Source organism: Hippopotamus amphibius, chromosome 2 (assembly GCF_030028045.1).
Source record: "Hippopotamus amphibius kiboko isolate mHipAmp2 chromosome 2, mHipAmp2.hap2, whole genome shotgun sequence".
Classification (NCBI taxonomy): Eukaryota; Metazoa; Chordata; class Mammalia; order Artiodactyla; family Hippopotamidae; genus Hippopotamus; species Hippopotamus amphibius.
Window position 1 is genome coordinate 146442615 of NC_080187.1, and position 21789 is coordinate 146464403.

At 49.7% G+C, this 21789-nt stretch overlaps 1 protein-coding gene across 11 annotated transcripts in view; it reads right to left on the reverse strand.

Annotated features, from left to right (window-relative positions):
* Window positions 1-21789, reverse strand: part of ZNF710 (zinc finger protein 710) — a 66525-nt gene that overhangs the window by 25989 nt on the left and 18747 nt on the right. For 2 of the 11 annotated variants that reach the window (XM_057720175.1, XM_057720170.1), the window contains exon 2: window positions 810-924. The exons of 4 other annotated variants lie outside the window; for them this stretch is intronic. The gene's annotated coding sequence lies outside the window, so the exon portion shown is untranslated. Of the gene's footprint in view, window positions 1-809; window positions 925-1200; window positions 1639-7583; window positions 7772-9474; window positions 9615-21789 lie in introns of those variants that run through there. 5 more of the 11 variants (XM_057720169.1, XM_057720172.1, XM_057720171.1 and 2 more) reach the window with 5 other exon arrangements.

The window sequence follows — 21789 nt, forward strand, 5'->3', positions numbered from 1 at the left end:
GACTGGCCAGTGTCCTGGCTCTGGAACGCTCAGGGCCTCCTCCAGGAGGCCCGGTGGATTCTCTCCTCCGAACACCCCCAGATCTGAGTGCCAAAGTGCACGATGAAACAAGTTCTTCTGGGACCCAGAAACACAGGTTGGGCAGGAGGACGAGCACACCCGCTCGCACAGGCAGAGCCCTGGACAGTTTACAAAGAGCCTTTTTCAGGCACAATGCCACCGGGTCCTCCCTGACCGGTCTGAGCAGCCATGCATACGGGCAGCACCTGTGTTGGCAGTGCTCGCAAGATCCTGATGGTAGTGGACTGGCTGACGGTCCTGAGAGCTACAGTGCCAGCCTGTATTATCTAATTTAATAGCAACCACAGTCAGTGTGGTTGGTACTGGTACCACCACCCCCATTCTACATATGAGGAAACTGAGGCACGGAAAGGTTGAGATCACCTTTAGAGGGACTTCCCTGGTGGCACAGTGGTTAAGAATCCGCCTGCCAACGCAGGGGACAAGGGTTCAAGCCCTGGTCCGGGAAGATCCCACATGCAACTAAACAGCTAAGCCCGTGCACCACAACTACCGAGCCTGAGCTCTAGAGCCCACGAGCCCCAACTACTGAAGCCCGCACACCAAGAGCCCGTGCTCCGCAACGAGAGAGGTCACTGAGTTGAGAAGCCTGTGCACCACAATGAAGAGTAGACTCTGCTCGCCACAATCAGAGAAAGCCGGTGCGCAGCAGTGAAGACCCAACACAGCCAAAAATACATAAACATAAATAAATAATAAATAAATCTTAAAAAACAACAACAAAACACCTTTAGAGCAGTGCTCCTTGTGACTGCTTCCACAGAGACGAGGGACAGCATTTAGAAACTTTTACAGCGATTTGACCTTGCTGTGATATCTAGGCAGCGTTGATAAGTCATCAGTCTGCAAGGATTAGAAAATAACAATAATTTAAAAACAGGCTGAGCAGTACTGGTTTAGAGCCCAGACTCTGGAATCTGAAGGCTTGGGTTCGAATCCCACCTCTGCCCCCCCCCACCACTGTGATGACTCCTCCTGACTAAGGTGGGGGTGGTGCTGACAGCACCTGCCTCACAAAAGAAAATATGCAAAGTGCTTACAGCAGAACCTGGCAGCCTGTTCGAGGCTATTATTAGCATCAGCATTTGGTAACTTGCCTGGGGCCACAAAGCCACTTACTAGAAGAGCCAGCTCCTTGATGCCACATCTTGAAGGAGGGATTGGCCATCAGGCCCTCTGCCACCCCGGAGTCAGGGAGCCCAGGAAACACATCTGTCTCCAAAACCTGTTCACAAATGCAGACCCTCTTGCCCCTGCCAGGGGCGAGCGGCCTTCACAGGCTCCCCTTTCATCTCCAGGCCAGGGTGCTGTGAGTGCCTTAATGGGGTGTGAGATGTTCTTGCCCAAACTGGAAACACCTGATGGGCAGCCGGGCCACCCTGGCAGGCTTGGGTTTGGCGGCAGGTGTCTCAAGAGGCTGGCCGGGCCAGGAGGGCAGTGGTAGCCTTCCCAGCCTGGCCCCAGGACCTCCTCTCAGGGAGGTGCTGCAAGGGATGATGTCTGCTCACTGGATACTTCCACCCCTTCCTCGGGGTACAAATCCCTACCCCCACCCACAGCTCACCTGTCTTGGTCGCCCAGACTCAGAGATTCCCTCCCAGCCCTTTGGAGCCCCCGTCTGTATGTCACCCACTGCACGTGCACACAGTAGGTGCTCCACCCGTGTCTCCTGAACAAATCATCCTTCAGCGGGGTTCAGATCCACCTCCCTGATGTTCTTCCTCCGATGAGCCTGCCCATTGTCCCCACCTGTCCTGCTGTCCCTCCCTGCTCACGCCGCCCTCTGTGCCTAGGGCTAACGTGCCCTTCCACCTTCCTCCATGGATGTGGCTGGGACCCTACCCCAGTTTTTCTTAGGGAGGGCACAGGACCATCCCCTCCTTTGTTTGGGGCTCTCCAGTTTACACAGCACTTGGCTGTGCGCTGTGCTGTATCCATGTCGCACCTGCTAAGGACAATTCAAATCACACTTCAACAAACATTTATGAGGGACTGCCCTGGTGGTCCAGTGGTCAAGACTCCAAGCTTCCAATGCAAGGGGCCTGGGTTCAATCTCTGGTCAGGGAACTAAGATCCCACACGGCGCGGCCAAAAAAAAAAAAGAAAAGAAAATATAAAACAAACGTTCATGAAGCTTCTACTATGGGCCAGCTGTGCTTGGGGGGCGGGGTGACACGGGGCAGAGAGGCTGGGCTTGTGCTTGGGAGGCTCCCATCTGCCCAGAACCCCAGGCCTGGAGCCCAAGTTCTACATCACCCAGGCCACACACCCCAAGGCTCCTTCCCAGAGATCCCTTGTGTCTCCCCGGGTGCCCTGGCCCTTCCTGGGGTCCCTGGGCAATTCTAAGCTAGACGGAGGCCCCCATGTCCCAGGGACCCAAAGCTGCAGACTTGGCCCTTTGTCCTGTGCTCTGAGGAGGTGTGGACAGACTTCCAGACCTGCAGCCTGAGGCCCTCCCTCCGCAGGGAAGAAATAGGCCTCCACACCCCACCCCTCCCTCCTCCAGGCCTACCCCTGCCCCTCAGGCAGCCCTGCCTCTCTCACCTGGCTTTCGCCACACTCAGGTGCAGCCCCTGACAGTCCCAACCTCTTGCCTTCTCTCCGCCTCCTGAACAGGGGTCAGTCCCCGGCCTCCATCACCTCCTCCACCCCGTCTCCTCCACTGAGGCCAAACTGTCCACTGGAAGGTGACAGGAGAACCCTGCAAACAGAGGGTCTGACTTGGGCCTTCGCCCTGACCAGGCAGCAGCCGCCGCCCACCCTTGGCTCCAGCCGGTCACGCTGCCCTCTATCTCTGCCTCTCCTTTACCTCCCTCATCTTAGTGGCGCCGGGCTCAGGCCTTGGCCTCTGCCTTCTCGTCCTACAGGGGCTCCCTCGGAGAAACCCTCTTCCCTGTGTTTCAACTCTCACCTCCGTGCTGATACCACCAGACCCATGCCTCTACCCAGGCTCTGCAATGTTCCCTAGATGTCAGACCGTCAATCAAGTCGGCACCCGTCTAAACCCCAAGGATGGCTCAGCTCCTTGGAGCCAGTCACGGCTGCCAGCTCCCTTCCTTTCTGCTGGTCCTGTTTTCCAGCTGCCTCTCCAGGACTCCAGGGCCAGCCGAGGCAGGCCCACCATCCCCAAGGCCAGACAACCATGATGCTGCGTGTGAACCCAGCCTTCCTCCTAGCTCTCAGCCCTGCCCCAGGTTCCCATGGCCTCCCTGGGCCCTTCCTCGGCCAGAAGGCCAGGCTTCCACAGAGGAGGGAGGTCTGGGGGCACCGCGTGCACCTCTGGTCCTCACCCTCACATCAAGGTCCACCCTGGGGCCAGGCAGAAAGGGAGACCATCCTCAGGGCTGTCTGCATCCTGCAGGTGGTATCAGGTCTGTACCCAACCATCCTGGTGGCCGATTCAGGATTTCTCAGCGAGAACCGCTTGACCTGTGATGAGCAGCTCCCTCTGGTCTGATGGAGACCCTTCCTGAACACCCTTCCCTCTCAAAGCAGAGCCCAGAGGAAGCCAGCATCCTGCGTGGTGGTTCTTTTTTACACATTTTAGAGCCGGTGGGGGGGCGGGGGGGTGATGAAAACATCCACATTCTCCCTTCCTCAAATAAACCGATTTCTCTACTCATCCCATCCCTTGAAAACAGAAGCACTATTCAAAAAGAAAAAGGAAAAAAAAAATTTTTTTTAAAAGAGGCAAAAAAGAAAAAAAAAAAAAAACAGGAACTGAATAGAAGAAAAAGGATGGAAAAAAGAGGAGAAGAAAGTGGTCCCCAAGGGAGCTGGTGAGCGCTGAGAATGAAAGGCAGAAAAGGGAAGGGAAGGAAAGCAGAGATACAAAGGGGGAGAGAAAAGCAGAAGCTTTGAAAGAATGTTCCAGCGTGAATGCAGCGTGCAGGGGAGAAGGGAGCGCTTGAAAAGGAGCAGCCCACGGCAGTGACCCCTCATTCACAGCAGGTGCCAATCACCAGGACAATGCAGACCTTTTCTTCTTTTCTCCTTCTCTCCTTTCTGGGGAGAGAGGGAGGGAGGGAGAGGCTGGGAACTGCAAGTTAATTCCTAAAAGTACAAAAAATAAATGCAGTTCCCCTGGAGAAGCATCAAAGGGCTGCTTTAAAGGCTTCCCCCGAAACTCACTGCACCCACAAGAGAAGTGCTGCCTCTCGGGGAGCGGAGGGCACAGGCCGGCGGCCATCAGCTTTATTTCAGGGTCAGCTGCCCCTGCCCTGGCCTGGCCACCCGGCTGTAGCTCCTCCCATTGGGTCCCAGGAGAGCCAAGGCGGAGAGAGCTCCAGGCCGTGACACTGTAGGTGAGGCCTGGCCTCCTCGGGCAGCTTGGCCCTCTTGGTTCTCTTGCTCTGGTCTGAGAGTTGAGAGCCCAGGGAGGGGGGCAAAGGCGGAGGGTCTGAGCAAAGCAGCTGTTCTGGCTGGAGGCCAGCCTGGGCCGTGTCCGTGCAGGAGGCACTGGGTACCAGCAGAGGGAAGGATATTTTGAGTTGGCCCTGGGATGGCGTGTCCTCTCCTGGGACTACTTCGAGAAAGCCCACTGCCTGCTCAGGCCGGGCTGTGGTTCCAGGAGGTGAGGGGGTGGTGGGTTCATCCTTCTCACCGTTGGATCAGTGTCCTTACAAGGGAGGGGCCTCTGCGGACACTGTGGTCACATCACAGATCAGCACTTTCCTGAGTTGGCCAAGACCCAGAGACTAAAAGATATGTAGGTGCCCCGAACTATCCCAAGTCCCTCTTTCAAAGCAGGCCTGGATCTGGACTCTGTCCTGCCCTCCTTCCTGCAGGCAGACATCAGTTATGACGGGGTGTCTACCATGTGCAGGGCCTGTGCTCAGCTTCGGGGTAAGCAGTACATAGGGTGGTCCCTGCCCGCCCATGGCCCTCAGTCTAGTGACCACATGTCTCCCCAAATGTCCGAGATCGCAGGTGAGCGTCCCTGGCCCCTCTCTTTGTCTTCCCTTCTCTTGCTCTTCCTGTCTCTCAATACTCAGTGAGTCATGACGAAACCTGAAATGGGGTCACCTTTATGCAGAGGTTTCTTTTTCCTTCTGATCATCCAAACGCTGGATAATGAGAAACGCCTGGAAGCAGAGAGGCTGAGTGGAGGAAGACTGATTGGTTTATTGATTGATTGATTGAGCGAGCCTCAACCTCACTCATCTATTGAGCAATCAGTCTGTACCGGCTCGGTGGCGTGGGCTGGGATTATACAGTGAAGAGGACCAATCCGAGGCCCTGAGATGCTTGAGACCAATTAAGTGGGGGGTGGGGTGGGGGTGGGGCGCGGCACAGATCTGGGAATGAAAACCCAGCCTTTGCTAGCTTCACCTGGGAAAGGCTGCTGTTAAGTCGGAACAGGCCCAGAAAGGCCTCCAAACCCAAAGAAAGGAAGCCGAGAGAAGCAGCACGTGGAAAATGCAACGGAGCACAGGGCCAGAAAAGTCACTGACCCACCAGGAGCATTATCTTCACGCTTGCATTTCAATCCAACAAATGCAAATTCCAACAAATATTTACTGAGCACCTGCTATGTGCCCGCCAGCTCCTCAGTATTCCTAGGGAGACAGCAGTGAACGAGACCCAGCCCCGCCCTCGAGGACTCCCGGTGTGGGTGTGTGTTGGGGGTGAGGGGGAGGGCTGGTGCCACAGGCAAGAGAGCAGGCATGTGCATTTAGTGCACTAAGGTCTGTGTGAGGGTGAGGGCGGGGGGGCTGTGGGGGCCCAGAAGAGGGGCAGCCTTGGGGAAGTGGGGGGGAAGTCAGGGAGGCCTTTTCAGAGGAGGTGGCATGCAGTCATTTTAATATTACAATTATATATTATATATATCAAAATGAACTACATTTTTATTTGTTTTGACAAAGCTTGAAAGAATTTCACTGACGAGATACCCCGTGTCCAGAAAACAAAAAGGAACCGATTAATGAACTAATATAGATAAAATATCTGACAGATGTTTTCTTGATTTTTTGGTGTACGGGAAGAATCAGAGATAGAGAAAACCAAGCAGGCGAGGAGAATAATAAATTCTTTATAAAGTAATAGCTCAGCGCTAGGCTCAGCAGTGAATGGTATTTATATTGTGAATTTACCCCCAAATCATGATAGAACGATATTAGCGGCAAAGGCAGTAATATGGAGGCAATAGGTAATGTCCAAAATCGGTAAATTGAGAAGCAGTAGGATAAACATTTTTCTCCGAGTAGGGAGGTGAATAACAGACAGGAGAAACTAAAAGGAACAGAGAACAGTGAAGCGGTCTGGAGGGCCCGAGCTGGGGGAGAGAGGTGGGCGAGGGGTCTGCTGCCTTATCCGTGTCAGCCCTTCAGTACTGTTTGACATAAAAAAAAGATGCATATGCATGACTTTGATAAAAGACTTGGCAAAGGAGTCACTGTTAAGTCAAATTGGGATCACTCCGAACTTCTTGGAGGACTCAGCCAAGAAACAGAAAGGGCACGCGTGCTTACGCGCATATGAGAATAGAAATTTCTTCAAGAAAGAATAGAATTCAGGGGGCTCCTGCCCAAGATAACACAATTAGGGGGAACAGGATGGAGGGAAGAACCTTAGGGAAAGAACCTGCAGAATACTGGCCTGTGGCTTTAACAACGAGACCCAAGCACAAAGGACCCTTCCCTGGGGGACCAGGAGATCCAGAGACCAGGGTGCTGCTACCTAGCTCTCTCTTGCAGGTGCCCACATCCTCAGGGGTGTATTCATGCAGCCGAGCTGGGCAAAGACAGCATAATGTACGCGCAGGGAGGGTGGTGGTCGGGGCACGCCAGCTTGAGCCTGGGGACTCTTCACTTCACCCTGCCCCAGCCCAAGCTCATGCTCAGCACCGTGGCCACCGCACCCAACGCGCCCTTCCGCACTGGCATTGCACACACGTGCTCCTTGATCTCACCAGCCACTCCTTTCGTATTTTACAGTCTTTTCTAAACCTTTTAAACTTGAAACATGTAACAGCAACACCCCACTTGTCCAGGGGTCTCCTCTCTGGCAATCTCAAATTCTCCCAAGAATAGAGAATGAGGGGTATTAACCCCCAAAGCACAGAAAGCCTACGAGTAAATATGAAGTGGGTGTCTCCAAGAGGGGCCTTTGGTGTCACAGTCACTCTCCTCTTCATGGGACAGAGCCCCTCACTCACAGTCTTTGGTCTCAGTTCTCACAAGCCTGTTTATCTGGCTTCCCAGACCACAGCAGATGCAACCTGCAAATTAGAAGGAGGAGCAGGGCAGTGCGAGGGGAGCTGCTGCGTAGGCTATAAGAACTGAGAGCAAGGGTGCAGGATAAAAAATACACCAAATGGCAGCCTGGGACCATTTGGGGTGGGGTAAGCAACTGCAAAAGCTCAGAACACAGTTCAGTAACTAGATTCACATCCATGACCCGGAGTCATCAAGACTGGTGAGTATATTCAGTAATCTCAGTCTAGCACTCAGGGATGCATGTGTTGGGTCCAGGGCTGAGGTTCAGTGGCACCACCAACTTACCCAGTCCTGGGGCAAACAGAACAAAGGCATCGACTCTGCCCGATCTCCCAGCTGCACTGCAGCAGTGGGTCAGCAGGGCTGGGCTCTGGTCCAGTTCTGCCAATGCCATGCACCTGGGCACAAACTCAACCTCTCGGAATCCCATCCAATGAATGAAGAGAACGCCTTGCCCAATCAAGCTAGGCTTCCTGTGGATCAAGTGAAATGCTCTTTATCGTCAGCTGAAGCATTTTATAAATATCATGTAATGTTACTAAAGCTACCTCTTTTTCTGGGTGGCTGGACAGGACATCTCATGACTCACACAGGTGTAGGGGACAAAGGAGTTACCCTCCACTGTACCTGCTGCCTTAGGACCTTTTTAGACACAATGAAGAAGAATGTACTCAATCAGACAAAGCCAGAATCCATTCTACAAGGCCTGCCTGGACTCTTCAAAGCCAATGTCAAACACACATACACACAAAACAGGGGGACTGTTCTAGATTAAAAGAAGCTAAGAAGCAACCAAATGCAACATATGAGCCCTCTTGGGTCAGAAAAAGAACCTAAAAAAACATTTTTTCTAGGACAACTGGGAAAATTTGAATAGGACTGTATATTAGATGATCTTATTGAATAATGGTAATTTTTTAGCTATGATGATGGTATTGTAGTTACATAGGGGAAAGTCCTTGCTCCTAAAAGATATCTGATGAAGTAGCTTTTCAGGAGTGAACCATCATGCTGCCTATAACTCATTTCCAAACGATTCAGCAAAACCATTTGAAAGAGAACGAGATAAAAGATAAACGTGGCAAATGGTAACAACTGTGACTCTAGATGAAGGTTCTTAGCTTTTCAACTAGGCTTGACATTTTCAAAATAAAAAGTGATGAGGAAACACACCATACAGGCGAGTTGTGACCTGTTCTCTGCATTTGTTTGTTATCCAGCCTACCCAACGCAGAAAGTAATGTGCTGAGACTTCCCTGGTGCCGCCTGCCAATGCTGGGGACACGGGTTCAATCCCTGGTCCGGGAAGATCCCACCTGCCATGGAGCAACTAAACCCGTGCACCACAACTACTGAGCCCACGTGCCGCAACTACTGAAGCCCACGAGCCTACAGCCCATGCTCCGCAACAAGAGAAGCCACCGTAATGAGAAGCCCACGCGCTGCAATGCAGAGTAGCCCCCACTTGCCACAACTAGAGAAAGCCAGCGTGCAGCAACAAACACCCAATGAGGCTCCCCAAAAATTAAAAAATTAAAATAAAATAAGATAAAAAGAAAGTAATGTGCTAATGATGAAGAGATGGGCAGGCCACTGCAGTGCTTCCCAATCTGCAAAGTTCATGCAGGAAAATATACTGGGGAAATATACTGGAACTGTACACGGGAGAACACAGCCCCGCCCTGCCCAGGTGCCTGAGGGCCGAGGGGAAATCAACACCTGGGCACAGCCCAGTGGCTCCAGCACTTAGCGCAGCATGTCAGCAGGCAAGTCAGGCCTGTGGATCAAGGACAGTAGACACTGTCAGGTCCTCACTTGCTTCTCTGCTTTCTTACCGAGACTTCCTCTGGAGGAAGGGGGGACCTTCTGCCTCAAACCTACAGGCCTGGAAACACAGCATCCAGATTTTAATACTTTATGCCTGGACCCAACACTCCCCAGGTCCCGAGTTCTTTGAGGGCAGGAGCTTAAAGAGCTTCAAGCACAGATCCTCCATTTGAAGGTCAGAGAAAAGGATGCAGACTGTGGGAATTGAGTGCCAAAGATGCTCTATCAGTCAGAACCACGATGCACCTGTTGGAGGTCACTCTGACTAACGTTCTAGTTAGCCCTCCCATAGCCAGGTGGTGGCGAAGGCCTGAAACCCCAGGCTCTGCTACCCAGGGGCGGTACTCACTGGTGATGGGGCCTCAGTTCCCTTCTGAAGAAGGTCCCTTCTTCAGAAAAGTCCCAGCACGTTCCTGCCCCAGGCAAATCTGGCAACTGGCTCCTGCCAAATTCCCAAAGTGTTCCTAAGGGATTCCTGGACTTGTGGCCCTGGGGGAGCAAACACAAACACCCAGGATGGTCCACCCCCAGAGACTCTGGTTATTTTTAAAAGCCCCTCAGATGACCCAAACGTGACCAGGGTGGAGTCCATCTCCCAGGCGACCAGGTCCTCAAGGCTGAGCCAGACTTTTAGTTCAGTCCCTCAGCCCCTCCCCGCCAGCCGTTCCCGACGCCCACCTTTGGAAGCCTGCCATCCCTCTCCTTCTCCCCACCTTCCCAGACCTCTTGCATTCTTCAAGACACTTGTGGCTCAAGTGTTTCTTTGGAACCCCAGGCTGCCTGCCTCTCAGGAGGGCAAGGCCATGAAGGGTCTGGTGCCTTTCACAGGCGTTAAGAAACCAGAGGAGGCTTTTAGGAGAGGACATATCATGATCCAATGGCTGTTTTGAAACTCCTTCTGGTTACTGTGTGGAGAGGGTGAGGAAAGGCCAGGACAGTGTCCCTCTGGGCTTATCTATTTAACCCCTTGCAGCACCCCATCTCCCAGCTCCAGGCCTGCATGGAGGCATGGAAGCTGCTGCCTTGGGAGCCATGGCCAAATCTGTCCCTAGGGCTCGTGGGTGTCACAAGGAAGAACGGAGCAGGCTTTCTTTCCACTGTGGCCAGTAGCGCTGACAGCTGTGTGGAGGCAGTGAGTAACAAATGCTAACAACGAGAATTCATTCCAGGCTCCCGGTGGGCAGAGACCATCTGGACAGAACCAGAGGCCACTGAAGGGACGTCCTTCATCCCTTAGTGGGGAAAGGTGCTCGCTTGGGCCACTCCAGAGAGAGGCTTTGGAAATCCAAGGAGCGAGTTACCTTTGCCCTTCAAAGGGACGTTAAACTCAAACAGTACCAAATGAGTGGGTGGAAAATGTTGTACAGCAAACACAGGAAGGGTTTTCCCCCAGATAAAAGCAATGGAAAGAGGAAGAGAGAAACAGAGGTGGAGGAAGCGGGGAGGGCAGCAAGGATGCAGGGGAGGAGAGAAGAAGAAAGAGTGATGAGAGGGAGGGCCTCAGAGCCTTCTCAGGTTACAGAGAAAGGGGGAAGCAGGGTCCGGAGGAAAAGAAAGAAGCTGAGGTGGGAAGAGCTGCCCATGGGGCAGAGCGGGGACTTCGTGTCTCAGAACTTGCCGTTGGTTTGGGTGTAAAGTCCCTCCTCTACTGAAGAGAAACCTCACCCAGAGGTTCGCAAGGCTGGGCATCGCTGACCTCGGGGTGCCGTCCCATCGGGTCCCAGGCATCGGGTTCTGCTGTGGCTGTCTAGGAATTTACACTAATTTTCAAACAAGGGGACTTCATTTCCGTTTTCCACCAGGCCCCGCACATTAGCTGGTCCTGGCTGACCTTTGCAGAGGACATTTTGCTAGAAAGGCAGGAACAGGAAGGCAGGGGGCTGGCTCTGACTGCTGCTCCCTGTTTGCTAACCAAATACGCACCCGGCGTTGTTGACTCAGCCATCAGGTAATAATCAGCACAGGGCTCCCCACCCCAGCCAAAGAGGCAGATTCAGATGAAATGTGTGCGGAGCTGTGCCTGTGCGTGTGCTTTAAGTGTACTCACTCATGAGGCTGCGAGTGGGACTTCCCTGGTGGTCCAGCAGTTAAGACTCCACGTTCCCAATGCACGGGGGCCCGGGTTCAATCCCTGATTGGGGAACTAGATCCAGCATGCCACAACAAAGATCTCACACGGGCTCTAGAGCCTGAGAGCCACAACGACTAGAGCCCACAAGCCACAACTACTGAGCCCGTGTGCTGCAACTACTGAAGCCTGTGTGCCTAGAGCCTACGCTCCACAACAAGAGAAGCCACCACAATGAGAAGCCCGTGCACTGCAACCAAGAGTAGCCCCCGCTCTCTGCAACTAGAGAAAGCCCGCACATAGCAATGAAGACCCAACACAGCCGATAAATAAATAAATTAATTAAATTTTCAAATTTTAAAAAAAGAAAAAAAAACAGGCTGCGCTGGTCTGCCACACACCAGGCATGAAGTGCTCCTGACCTTGGTGCTTGGTGCTGTGTGCAGAAAGCATGGCCCTGCTGAGGTCGAGAGCCAGCCTGACAAAACCCACCCAGTCCTGGGAGGCCCGCCTTCCACCGTCAGCTGGAGGCTGAGGAGGCATCAGGACCCACACCCTCACGCATCCGGATCCTCCACTGTGCAGAGCGGAGATGCCACCTGGGGTGTTTAGGACCAAGACTACGCCTTGTGTTGTGGCTCCCACATTATGAGTCCACCGTGGGGTCACCAGGTCTCCAAGTGAGCTGCTGAGACAGACTCAGCTCAACACCATGGCCAAGCCCAGGCCCCCTTCCTCTACTAGTGCCCCTCTTCTCTGCTGGTCCTTCACTTAAAGGCCAAGGTACAGGCCACAGACCTCCAAATCCCAACACTATACAGGCCTCTCCTGCCTGCCAGCACCTCCCTTCTGAAGACCAAAGGCAGAGGCCCTGCAGACTCCCCTCCCACCAGCACGGAAATCTTGGGGTCTGCTGCCCCAGCCTGGGGTCCTTCCTGAGGTCCCTGCCATCAGGCTTCCTCCTCTGAAGGGGCAGAGGACCCTAACAACATCATTTCCAAGGGCTTGCAGTTCAGATCATCAAAACCTCTCAAGCCCAATCTGGGGGGTAACTTGAAAGAGGCTTAAGTCCCCGCAGGTGCCAGGTGTGCAAAGGAAACACACCTGCAGACAAAACCCGAGGCAGCTGGACCCCAGCACTCCGCCCATTGCCAGGACAAAGCCAGGCTCAGCAGGCCTGCAGGGTATCCAGCAGGCCTCTCAGAAGCGGCCTAGAGAGTAAGCCGAGGAAGCTGGAGGCCAGGCCTGCGAGGGAGGGCCCGCCAGGAACCCAATTAATCAGCAGGAAACTGATGGTTGTTTCCTGACAACTCCACCACCACCACCAAGAGCATAGAAACACACACACATACACACACACACACACAGAGGAATTCGGAAACAGGGAGGGCAGCTGGCAACTTCCTGGAGACCCACAATGCAACCTCTTTTTCAGATACCATAGACAAAACAACACAAAGGACCCTCCCTTTCCCAAGTGCAGACGGTGTGCAGAACCTCTCATGGGTGTTATCTCATTTCTACCTTGCACGAAAACCTTTCCAGGAGGGACTGTCAATCCCCATTTTCTGAACTTTGAGGTGTGAAGCAAAGTGAGAGGACCAAGGTCACAGCTAGTGGTGCCCAAGTTTCCAAGGCCAGGCATGGCAGAACTTTGAAGACCATCTCTTAAACCACCTTGCTCCACCCTGGACCAACAAATCTCTCCCCCAGGCTCCACAACCAGGGTTTAAAGGAATCCCTATGGCAAGAGAAGAAGGGCTCAAAATAGAGGAATCAGCTGGTGTGGCAACGGACCCCCTTCTGCATGAACTGGCCTGTTGGGTTTTGGGGGGGGGTGAGAAGTCTTCCACCTCTCCCCAACTCTTCTCCTGCTTTCTACTTCTTCAACTTAAGAGCACACCTTCTAACATATCCAGTGCTTCTCAAACTTTCTGCAGTGGAGGATCAGTTTTATTTGAATCCCTGGAAGAACTAATACTAACAGGCAGTTCCTGGTCTGCGACCTGTCACATGAAGTCAGTGATGCCCAGCCTGGTCCACATCCTGATTAAGATGCAGCCTCCAATTACCCACTTGGATGTCGTCATGGCAACGTTAAACTATATAAGTTTCTAAGCCTCATTATCAATTTCTCTTGGCTGGGTTACACTGTGCTGACCAGCATTGGTCCATGGCCTGTCCTTTTGGGTGGCGCTGGCCTAAGAATGTATGATAGCGTTTATAAATTCAAGAATTTTAAATGCAGAGGTATATCTTTCCTCTTAGATGAAAATTCTACCCACAGTTAAGAGTCTCCAATTTGCCCTTTCTTAATACTTCAAACACACGTTCTTAATCACCACTGTTTTGGGGTGTTTGATTTTCCACAATCATCTCTCCTGCCTCTCCTCTCTCTTAAAAACAGAAAACAATACATTTAAGTTCCTTAAGTGTTCTTGGAATTTACATTCAATGACACATGACCTGCTGGGTTCCATGGAGTTGAGGTGTGAAGAGAATGTTCTGTCAATGAGAAATGCACAAGTGCTCAGAACAGAACACAAAATTTGTAGTCCTTAACCATGGTCATAGCTCTGCTGGGCTCCTCCAGATGAAAATGGGCTTTGGTTTATACCAGCCCAAGAACTTATAGGTTTAATCTCAGATGAGAAAGGCTGCTGCAAAAGTTCACGGTTGGTCCATGTTGGCCATAACAAGACTGGCAGCTGCGAACCACTGAAGGCATTACTAGATTCAGGCTCTCAGGTCCCACCCAGATCCTGGGGACCTGGGGCTGGACACAGGGAACTGCATTTTAACTAGCTACCCATCAGGGAATAACAAATGGTGTGGCCACTGAAGATGCCCTTCTGCATAAGAACTAGGAGTGATGGGGTGTGACCAGTGGCTCAAAATATTTGGTTTTGGGAAAGTAAAACAAGCCCAAACAAAACCAACTGGGTTTATTCCACTGGGGCAAGCGCTATGTAAAGTCCTGGCATAGAGAGAGACCCGTGGAATAAATCCAGTCTGTTTGTTGACGGTGGTCTCATATTCTCCACTTAGCTGGGCCCGGTACATAGCACACTCTCAACTAGTGTCAGCTGTTGTTGTTCACAGACCAGGAAATTAAAGCCCAGAAGGCTTGTGATCTGCTGAAAGTCAAGTTCTCGGTGAAACTAAGACTTGCCCTGGGACTCATGCCTCTATCCTCTGTGCCTCAGTTTCCTCATCCATAAAATGGAGATAATACTTACTAATTTTCATGGTGTTGTGAAAATTAAATGAGGGAATGGCTTTGTTAGTGCACTCAGCCTGGTCCCTAGTTAGTACTTAATAATAACTGTTCATATAAACATGATCACTTTTGAAAGTCCGAGATGACATAAAATCTGTTTCCCTGTGAGCTGATATTTATTTATTCTAGATGGTTCTTATTACCACCAACTGCCCTGGAGATGCTGAATGGCCAGAATGGTCACTGCACCTTGGTGGAGACTTTCTGTTTGGGCCAAGAGAGCTAACCACCCTGCAAATACCCCATCCCATGATACACACCTGGCCTGAGCTTGGCTCTTGGGGAGACCAGCTGGCTGGTGAAAGTTCTCTGCAAACACACCCCTGGGCTGAGCCCCTCTGAGAGGACTCCCAATGGGCACTCATCCAGAACATTTATTATGTCCATAATATGCCAGGCATGGTGTTGGGCATTGGAAAATAAAAGAATAGCAATAAACAGAGCAGAGCTTTCCCCTGCCATGAGCTTACAAAATTATAAAGTGGGTATAAATTGTTTTTGATTAAGAATTTCTATTATAAAATTAATAAAACTACCCACTGCAAAGAGTTTGAAAAAGATGGAAGTGAAAAAAAATTAATACTCCTTCTCATCCTAACTCAACCACTTCTTGTGTATTTCTTCCTCATCCTCTTCAAGCGTATGGTTTTCACATGGTTTTGATCATGGTGTATACAATCTGGTGTCCTGCTTATCTTCCCTGGACAATACTAGCAAGTTTCCGTGTTGCATGTTCATAAGCACAGAACATTTGCAAGAGTGCACAGATCACCGTTCGCCTGCCCGTTCTTGCAGTGAAGGACATTCAGGTTGCTTCCAATTTGTCCACACTGCCCACGAAATGCCTTCATGCATTCATGCAGAAAGATAGAGGGAAGAGGCAAATGTGTAAGTTGACTGTGTCAGATGGGCCTGGGTTGAATAACGCCACTGTATGAACCTGGGCAAGTTACTTAACCACTTTGAACTTCAATTTCCCCCCAAATGGGTGTAACACCTCCATCATACAGTTGTGGAGAGGATTTAACAGGAGATCAGTAAATCACCTAGCAAGGGTCCTGATACTCAATAGATGTGTGGCTTTTTTTCTCTCAAATATCACAAGGTCATGACTATGACTCCTGAGTACCTTCTCAAGGACTAGGGAAATCTGCAGAGACACTCTCAGAGCACAGTGTGTCAACTTCCCAAACCCTCCACACAGACTGCTAAATTCTGGGAGATTTTGCATTTGCAAGCTAAAGTATTCAGGGCAGAAGTGATATGTGCTCCACAAGTTATTTAAAAATGGTTCAGGAGAACACACACACGTACAAATGAAGCAAATATGGCAAATGTTCACATCTGTTATCTCCAGTCTTGGGTGTACGAGTATTCATTGTACTATTTTTTCAACTTTTCTATATATTCGAAATTTTTCATAACAAATCCTTAGGAAAAAAACTCTTGCTAATTGAAAAGGTAAAAAATGGTATCATACGTTAAAAACTTGCATTGCATCCATTTATTTGTTCAACAAATATTAATTCGACACAGTCAACAAACATTAGTTCAATACAGTATCTGTCATGCAGTTGACCTGGTCCCTGACCTCATTGAGCATACCACCTGGCATTTCTTTGGGTTGGGTATTTATCTGCTAATTATTAATATATAGTGTGTTTACTTTGTCTTCAAGTTCAAATCTTGATTTTTAAAACTAGTATGTGTAGGTTCTTGGTAGAATTAAAATATTAACTCTAAGTGTCCTATGAGAAGTGCTTTCCCCCCCTCGTTCTCAATTGTTTTGTAGAATTTACAAAGCAGTTACAAGGTAGTCAAATTTGTTGAATTTTGATGACTTTTTTATTTCTCAACTTTGGAAATCAACCTCCAGCCCAAGATTTGGTATAAACTGTACATACTGCTATGTTTACTCCTTCCTTATAATGTATTTGTTTCAGTATTATTCTGGTGACTAGCATTTTAAAAGCCCTGTTAAACAGCGATGGTGGTAGCAGTCCTCCTTATTTTGTTACTGGTTTCAACAGGAATGCCTCTAGTGTTTCTCAGTTAATTATAACGCTGGCTATTGGTTTGAAATAGATATCCTCAATCAAGCTAAGAATGCAGCCTTCTATTCCTTTTTTGGTGTATTGATTAGTTAGAAATGCTTGTTCGATTTTAATCAATTATCCCCCTGCATATATTGGAATCAGTCTGGTTTTACTTCTTTAACCCATTAGCATGATGCAGTTACTATATTAAACTTTCCTAATATTGACAATTCCCTCCCACTTGCCCCACTGGGTTATGGTGGATGACTTGTTTTATATTATTGAATTCTATTTCCGACATAGCATTTTCATTCCTTAATATGGTCTCTTTTAATATCATGCTGATTTTGCTTTGTAGAATGAGTTGGAGAGCTCTGCATCTTTTGCTAAGCCATGTAATAGCTTAACGTTATCAGTATTATCAAATGTGAAACAATTACCTCGCAAAAACACTTGGGACTGGTGTCTTCTTGAGGTAGAGGGGGCAGTGCTTTGGTAATAATTGCACATTTTTTCTCAATTAACAACATATACGTTTTCAGAAAGGCATTCGTTTAATTGAGATTTTCAAATTTAAGCCTAGTGTGCACATATTTTTATTTTTTAAAACCTCTCAACTGCAATGTCCCCTTTCTCATTCCTATTTTTTTTCTTTCCTCTCTTTCATTTTTCAAACTGATTTGCCAAAGGTTAGGCCACTTTACTGTTTGTTTAAAAACAGAATCAGCTCTTGGATATACTTGCTAATTTCACTGTTTCTACTTTCTAATTCACTTATTTCTGCCTTTATCTTTACTTTTTTCCTTCCCATTTTCCTTAGGGGCTGTTTTTTATCCCCCCACCCCCCCCGCCAAGATCTCAGGTTGAATGCTTGGTTTACTCTCTCTTTCTCTCTCCCTTTTTAATAATAAAAACATTTAAGGCTATGAGAATAGTGCCAGCTGTCTCCCATAGGTCTGGTTATGTGCCACTCTGGTTTTGAATGCTTTCTAAATATTTGTCACTATGGTCTTTATTTCTTCCTTGACCCAATAGCAATCTAGGAGAATGTTTAAAATTTTTTCAAGCGGTTAGGTTTTAGTTCTAGCCTGTTTAAATTTACAATATTTTGGCGAGGCTTACTGCATGGTGATCAAAGGACTCTCCGACTGGCACATCTTCTGTTTTGGGTAGACCGTGAGTTCTTACAGTTGGTTACTGGTGGCTGACAGAAATATTTGCAGAGCATATGCTTGCTTGCAAAGCCCAAGTGCTTTTGAAAAGTTTTTGCTTGCCATAATGTTATGTCAAATGAAAAAGGATAAAGTTCAGCCTCTTTGTAACCAGTTCAAAATAAAACATACTTACCTATGTGCAATGAACAAAGACTGTGAAAAAATACAGTGTTGGTAATTGCTAATGGATGAGATTACAGGCAATGTTTACTTTCTTTACAATTTTCTGTATTTTCAACTATTCTACATAGGCACAAGATTTACTATTTTAATATTAAGATTTCTTTAAACATTTGGTAACAGAAATGCTTGCTCTGAGCTTTGTCTTTGCAAAGCTCCCCCTGGCCAATGAGTTAAGAAGTCACCAGGCAGAACTTGAGGAGTAACTGGATTTGGATTCCTAACAGTGTCAACACCTGAAGATGGTGGTCCTGGGAGGGGCCCACAGTCATTCAGGCTGTGGAGGTCCACCCGGCAGGAGGAGAGTCACTCCCCAGAGGCCCCCAGAAGTACCATCCTCGTCCCTCCATGCTCCTCACGCTCAATGTCCATCCCCCCATTACTGTCACGGAGGAGTTTTCCCTTAAGGGAAAAATAGTGAAATCCAACTACTGCGACTGATGCGTGCAGGCTTTTATTTCCTTTCTACCTCAACATGATCTCTGAGGCCCATTCCCAAAACTGCATTTTCAACCCAAGGTCCACTGCAGAGCCCGTCTGAATTCAGAGGAGCTCTGGCCCCTAGAAATGGACAAGGTGGCTGTGCCCCAGCTCCTGCCACTCAGCTCAACACCAGAAGCTCTGGAGAGGGGGCGGCCACGTTCCCACGAGCTGCCCACTCAGCATGTGCAATGGAAAACTCTAGAGAGGTCTAGGAGCCTGCTCTGTGACTGACAAGAAAACAGACAGACGCTACGGACAGGCAGCAGGGATGAGAAAGGAGAGAGAGAGAAGTGTGAGAGGAAGCGTTAAGGGGAGGGGAGTGGTGGTTTCAGGCAGTTCCTGGGAGACTCATCATTTCAGAAGCATTTCACAAGCATGCGACTGGGGAAGGTACCACACAGGCGCCCTGGCCCTGTGTTTATTACCTTTACCAGGAGTCATCTCACACCGGGGTCTTTCTGCTCTGTTTCTCTGCCCTCCATCCTCGCTCACCCAAGTCCTCTGCTAGAAGACAGATGTCTTGGCTGGCTTCCACTGAGCCCCTGGGAGTCTGGGGATACTCTTAGAAAGGGAAGAGAATCCTGACCCACAGGGAACGTATTAAGACAGATGGCAAGGGCCAGAGGAAGTGCAGTGACAGGCAAAGAGATGCTCGTGTGTGCCAAGCGCCCCAGAGGAGCGGCTTGTCTCTTGGGAATGTCTCTTGTCTCTTTCTCGATAAACCTTCACCCCCACCGCCACCCCACCCCCACCTCTGGGGCTTCCTATATCCAGGCAGCTCTACCACCCTGGCTGTTCTGGGCAGTGACCTTCAAGTATGTCCGTTTCAACCTGACGCCACTTACAGGTACCAACTTCCTGCCCTCTGCTCTGTGCCGTGTCTACACAGTGGAATGAATCGCCCACATCAGAATGCAGCCATTACCCTTAGGAAGGATGCCCCTTAGTGAAGGGGTGCTACCAGTGCATCAGCCTTGCTGGGAGAGAACAGGAGAGGGCAAGTGTTTCAGCGTTAACTTTTACCTAGAAATCAACAGGCTTTCCAGCGGCTCATCTGACCCACCTCTGCATCTCCTGCTTTACTTTTCTAGTGTGTTTTGGGACGTAGGTGGTAGAATGGTCCAATGAATGGAGTCTGAATTCTGGATTCAGTCATAACTGATTCAAATCCCGCTACTATCCCTTACAGGTGCAAGGCCTTGGGAAAGTGGCTGCCTTCATGAACCTCAGTCTCTCTGCCTCTAAAATGGGTCAGGAATGCTGCTTCCTACAGAGTCACTGAATTAGAAGAGTCTGGCCCAGTGCCTGGCCCAGAACAGGTGCTCAACAAACACTGGTCCTCCTTCTTCCCTTGCTGGGACTGGGGAAACCCAACCCGCCCTCAGGCACTCATGCAATATTTCGGAAGACCTGCCTGCATTCTCAATTCAGTAACTATAAATATGTTTTAAGAACACACCTCAGTGGAAAAATTTTACCTGGGGTTATTTCTTGGTGACTTTTAAGAAACACAGTCAACTATAGAAAACATACTTTTATAAATTATCTGTAAACAGCTGGTGTAGAGCAGAAATGTTAGGTAACATGAGAAGGAATTCAAACAAAAGTGCTATCCTTATTCCTCTGAGGGGTTTCCCAACCCTCAGATCAACTTTTCAAAGGGGATTTCCCCACACGGAACAACAATGTAAGCCCCAAGTTCCCTGGCTTATGCCAGAGTGAGCTGTCACATTACTTCTTTGCTCAGAACCCACTGATGTCTCCCCAGGCCTCTGGATGAAGTTCAAGTCTTTGAACACATTCCCAGATCGGCCCTTCCAGCTCCATCTTCTACCATCCCACCTCTACACCCTACCTCCCATCCACACCAAACCACTACTGACTCTGAATGTGCCTGTACTTTCTGCCTTTGTATATTCTAGTCCCTCAGTGGAATGCCCCTGCTTCTCTTGTCTGTCGAGACTCAGCTAAACACCACCTCCACCAGGCAGTCTTCCCTGCACTCCTCCCCACCTTCACCACGTCTGAAGAGCGAACTTTCTGTGCTCTTGTCTGCATATCCTATATCCCTTCTGGCTGAAGCCCTGCTGGGGCCAAAGACCATGCCATTCCCCCTTATTTCAGAGTTTAGTAGGTGCTTGGTAAATGTTTGCTGACTGAATGAAGGAATAAAGAGATGACAGAGGGAGGTTTGTAAGAGAAAAGAGGATTCAGGAAGGTTGGGGGTTCTCCCCGATTTCACAGGCCTGCAGTCCACGGGTAACAATGATTACCACGTATCACACAGCACACCTATGAAAAGTAAGCACATGAACCCATTTCGAAGGCCATGAAATCAAGGCTTGGCTGGGGAGGCTGTGGCTCATCAGGGCTAGGAGATGGAGAGTCAGGACAGAAGGCCATGGCTCCTCGGATCCTGAGTCCTGTGGCTTGAAGTAAGGCTCTCCCTTGCCTCTGAGCCCACTTCAGTGGCAGGCGACCTTTTAGATCCATCCCTGCCTGTGGGGAGAAAAGCAGTTCTGTGTTTCTGTGATTAATGCACTTTTTGTCCTGCAGAGCTTCCTAAGGCCAAGAAGGCACCAGGTCAGAAGTTAACAGCACACACAGGAGCAAACAACTGACTGTGTCTCGGGCCACCCAGAGCCAAGACCCTCACCCTTGGACCCGACTCTTCCACACTGCTAAGGGCGGGTGCCACACCATCTCTCACAGGACACCAAAGCTGCCCATTTCGGAACCTCCCTGGTGATCCAGTGATTAAGAATCTGTCTTGCAATGCAAGGGGTGCCGGTTCAATCCCTGGCCAAGGAATGAAGATACCACATGCTGCAGGGCAACTAAGCCCATGCCACAACTAGGGAGCCCGCGTGCTGCAACTAACACCCGACACAGCCAATAAATAAATAAATAAATATTAAAAAAAAAAAAAAAAAGCTGCCCACTTCTTGTGCCTTTGGTAGGTCCAACATCATCAAAAGTGGGCCGTGGCTTTCTCCAAATCAATTAGCTAAGAAGCAAGGTGATGAGTTTCATTGGAATCTAAGGTTGCAGAATGAGGTCTGTAACACAGTGTCTCAAATGGGGGAGGGGGCAGAGACTGAGAGATGGGGATGGGCCACTCAGGGAAGAGAAGCAGGACCAGGCAGATAAGAGATCTCATCCACCAGACAGATAACGGGGCTAAAATGACAAAGGAGCTGGAAGCTGTGCTGGCTTGTTGAGAGAAAGAAAGAGCATATTAAATTTTAAACAAAGCCCACCCCAGGGGAACCTCCAGCCTCCCTCTCCCAACCCGTGCCTCCCATTTCCAGCACACTAGTTGTCAAGTTCATAGAAACCAAAACGTCTCTCATCTCTAAGGGCTGGGTTTTGTGTTTTTGTTTTCTTGTATCCCAACAGGCAG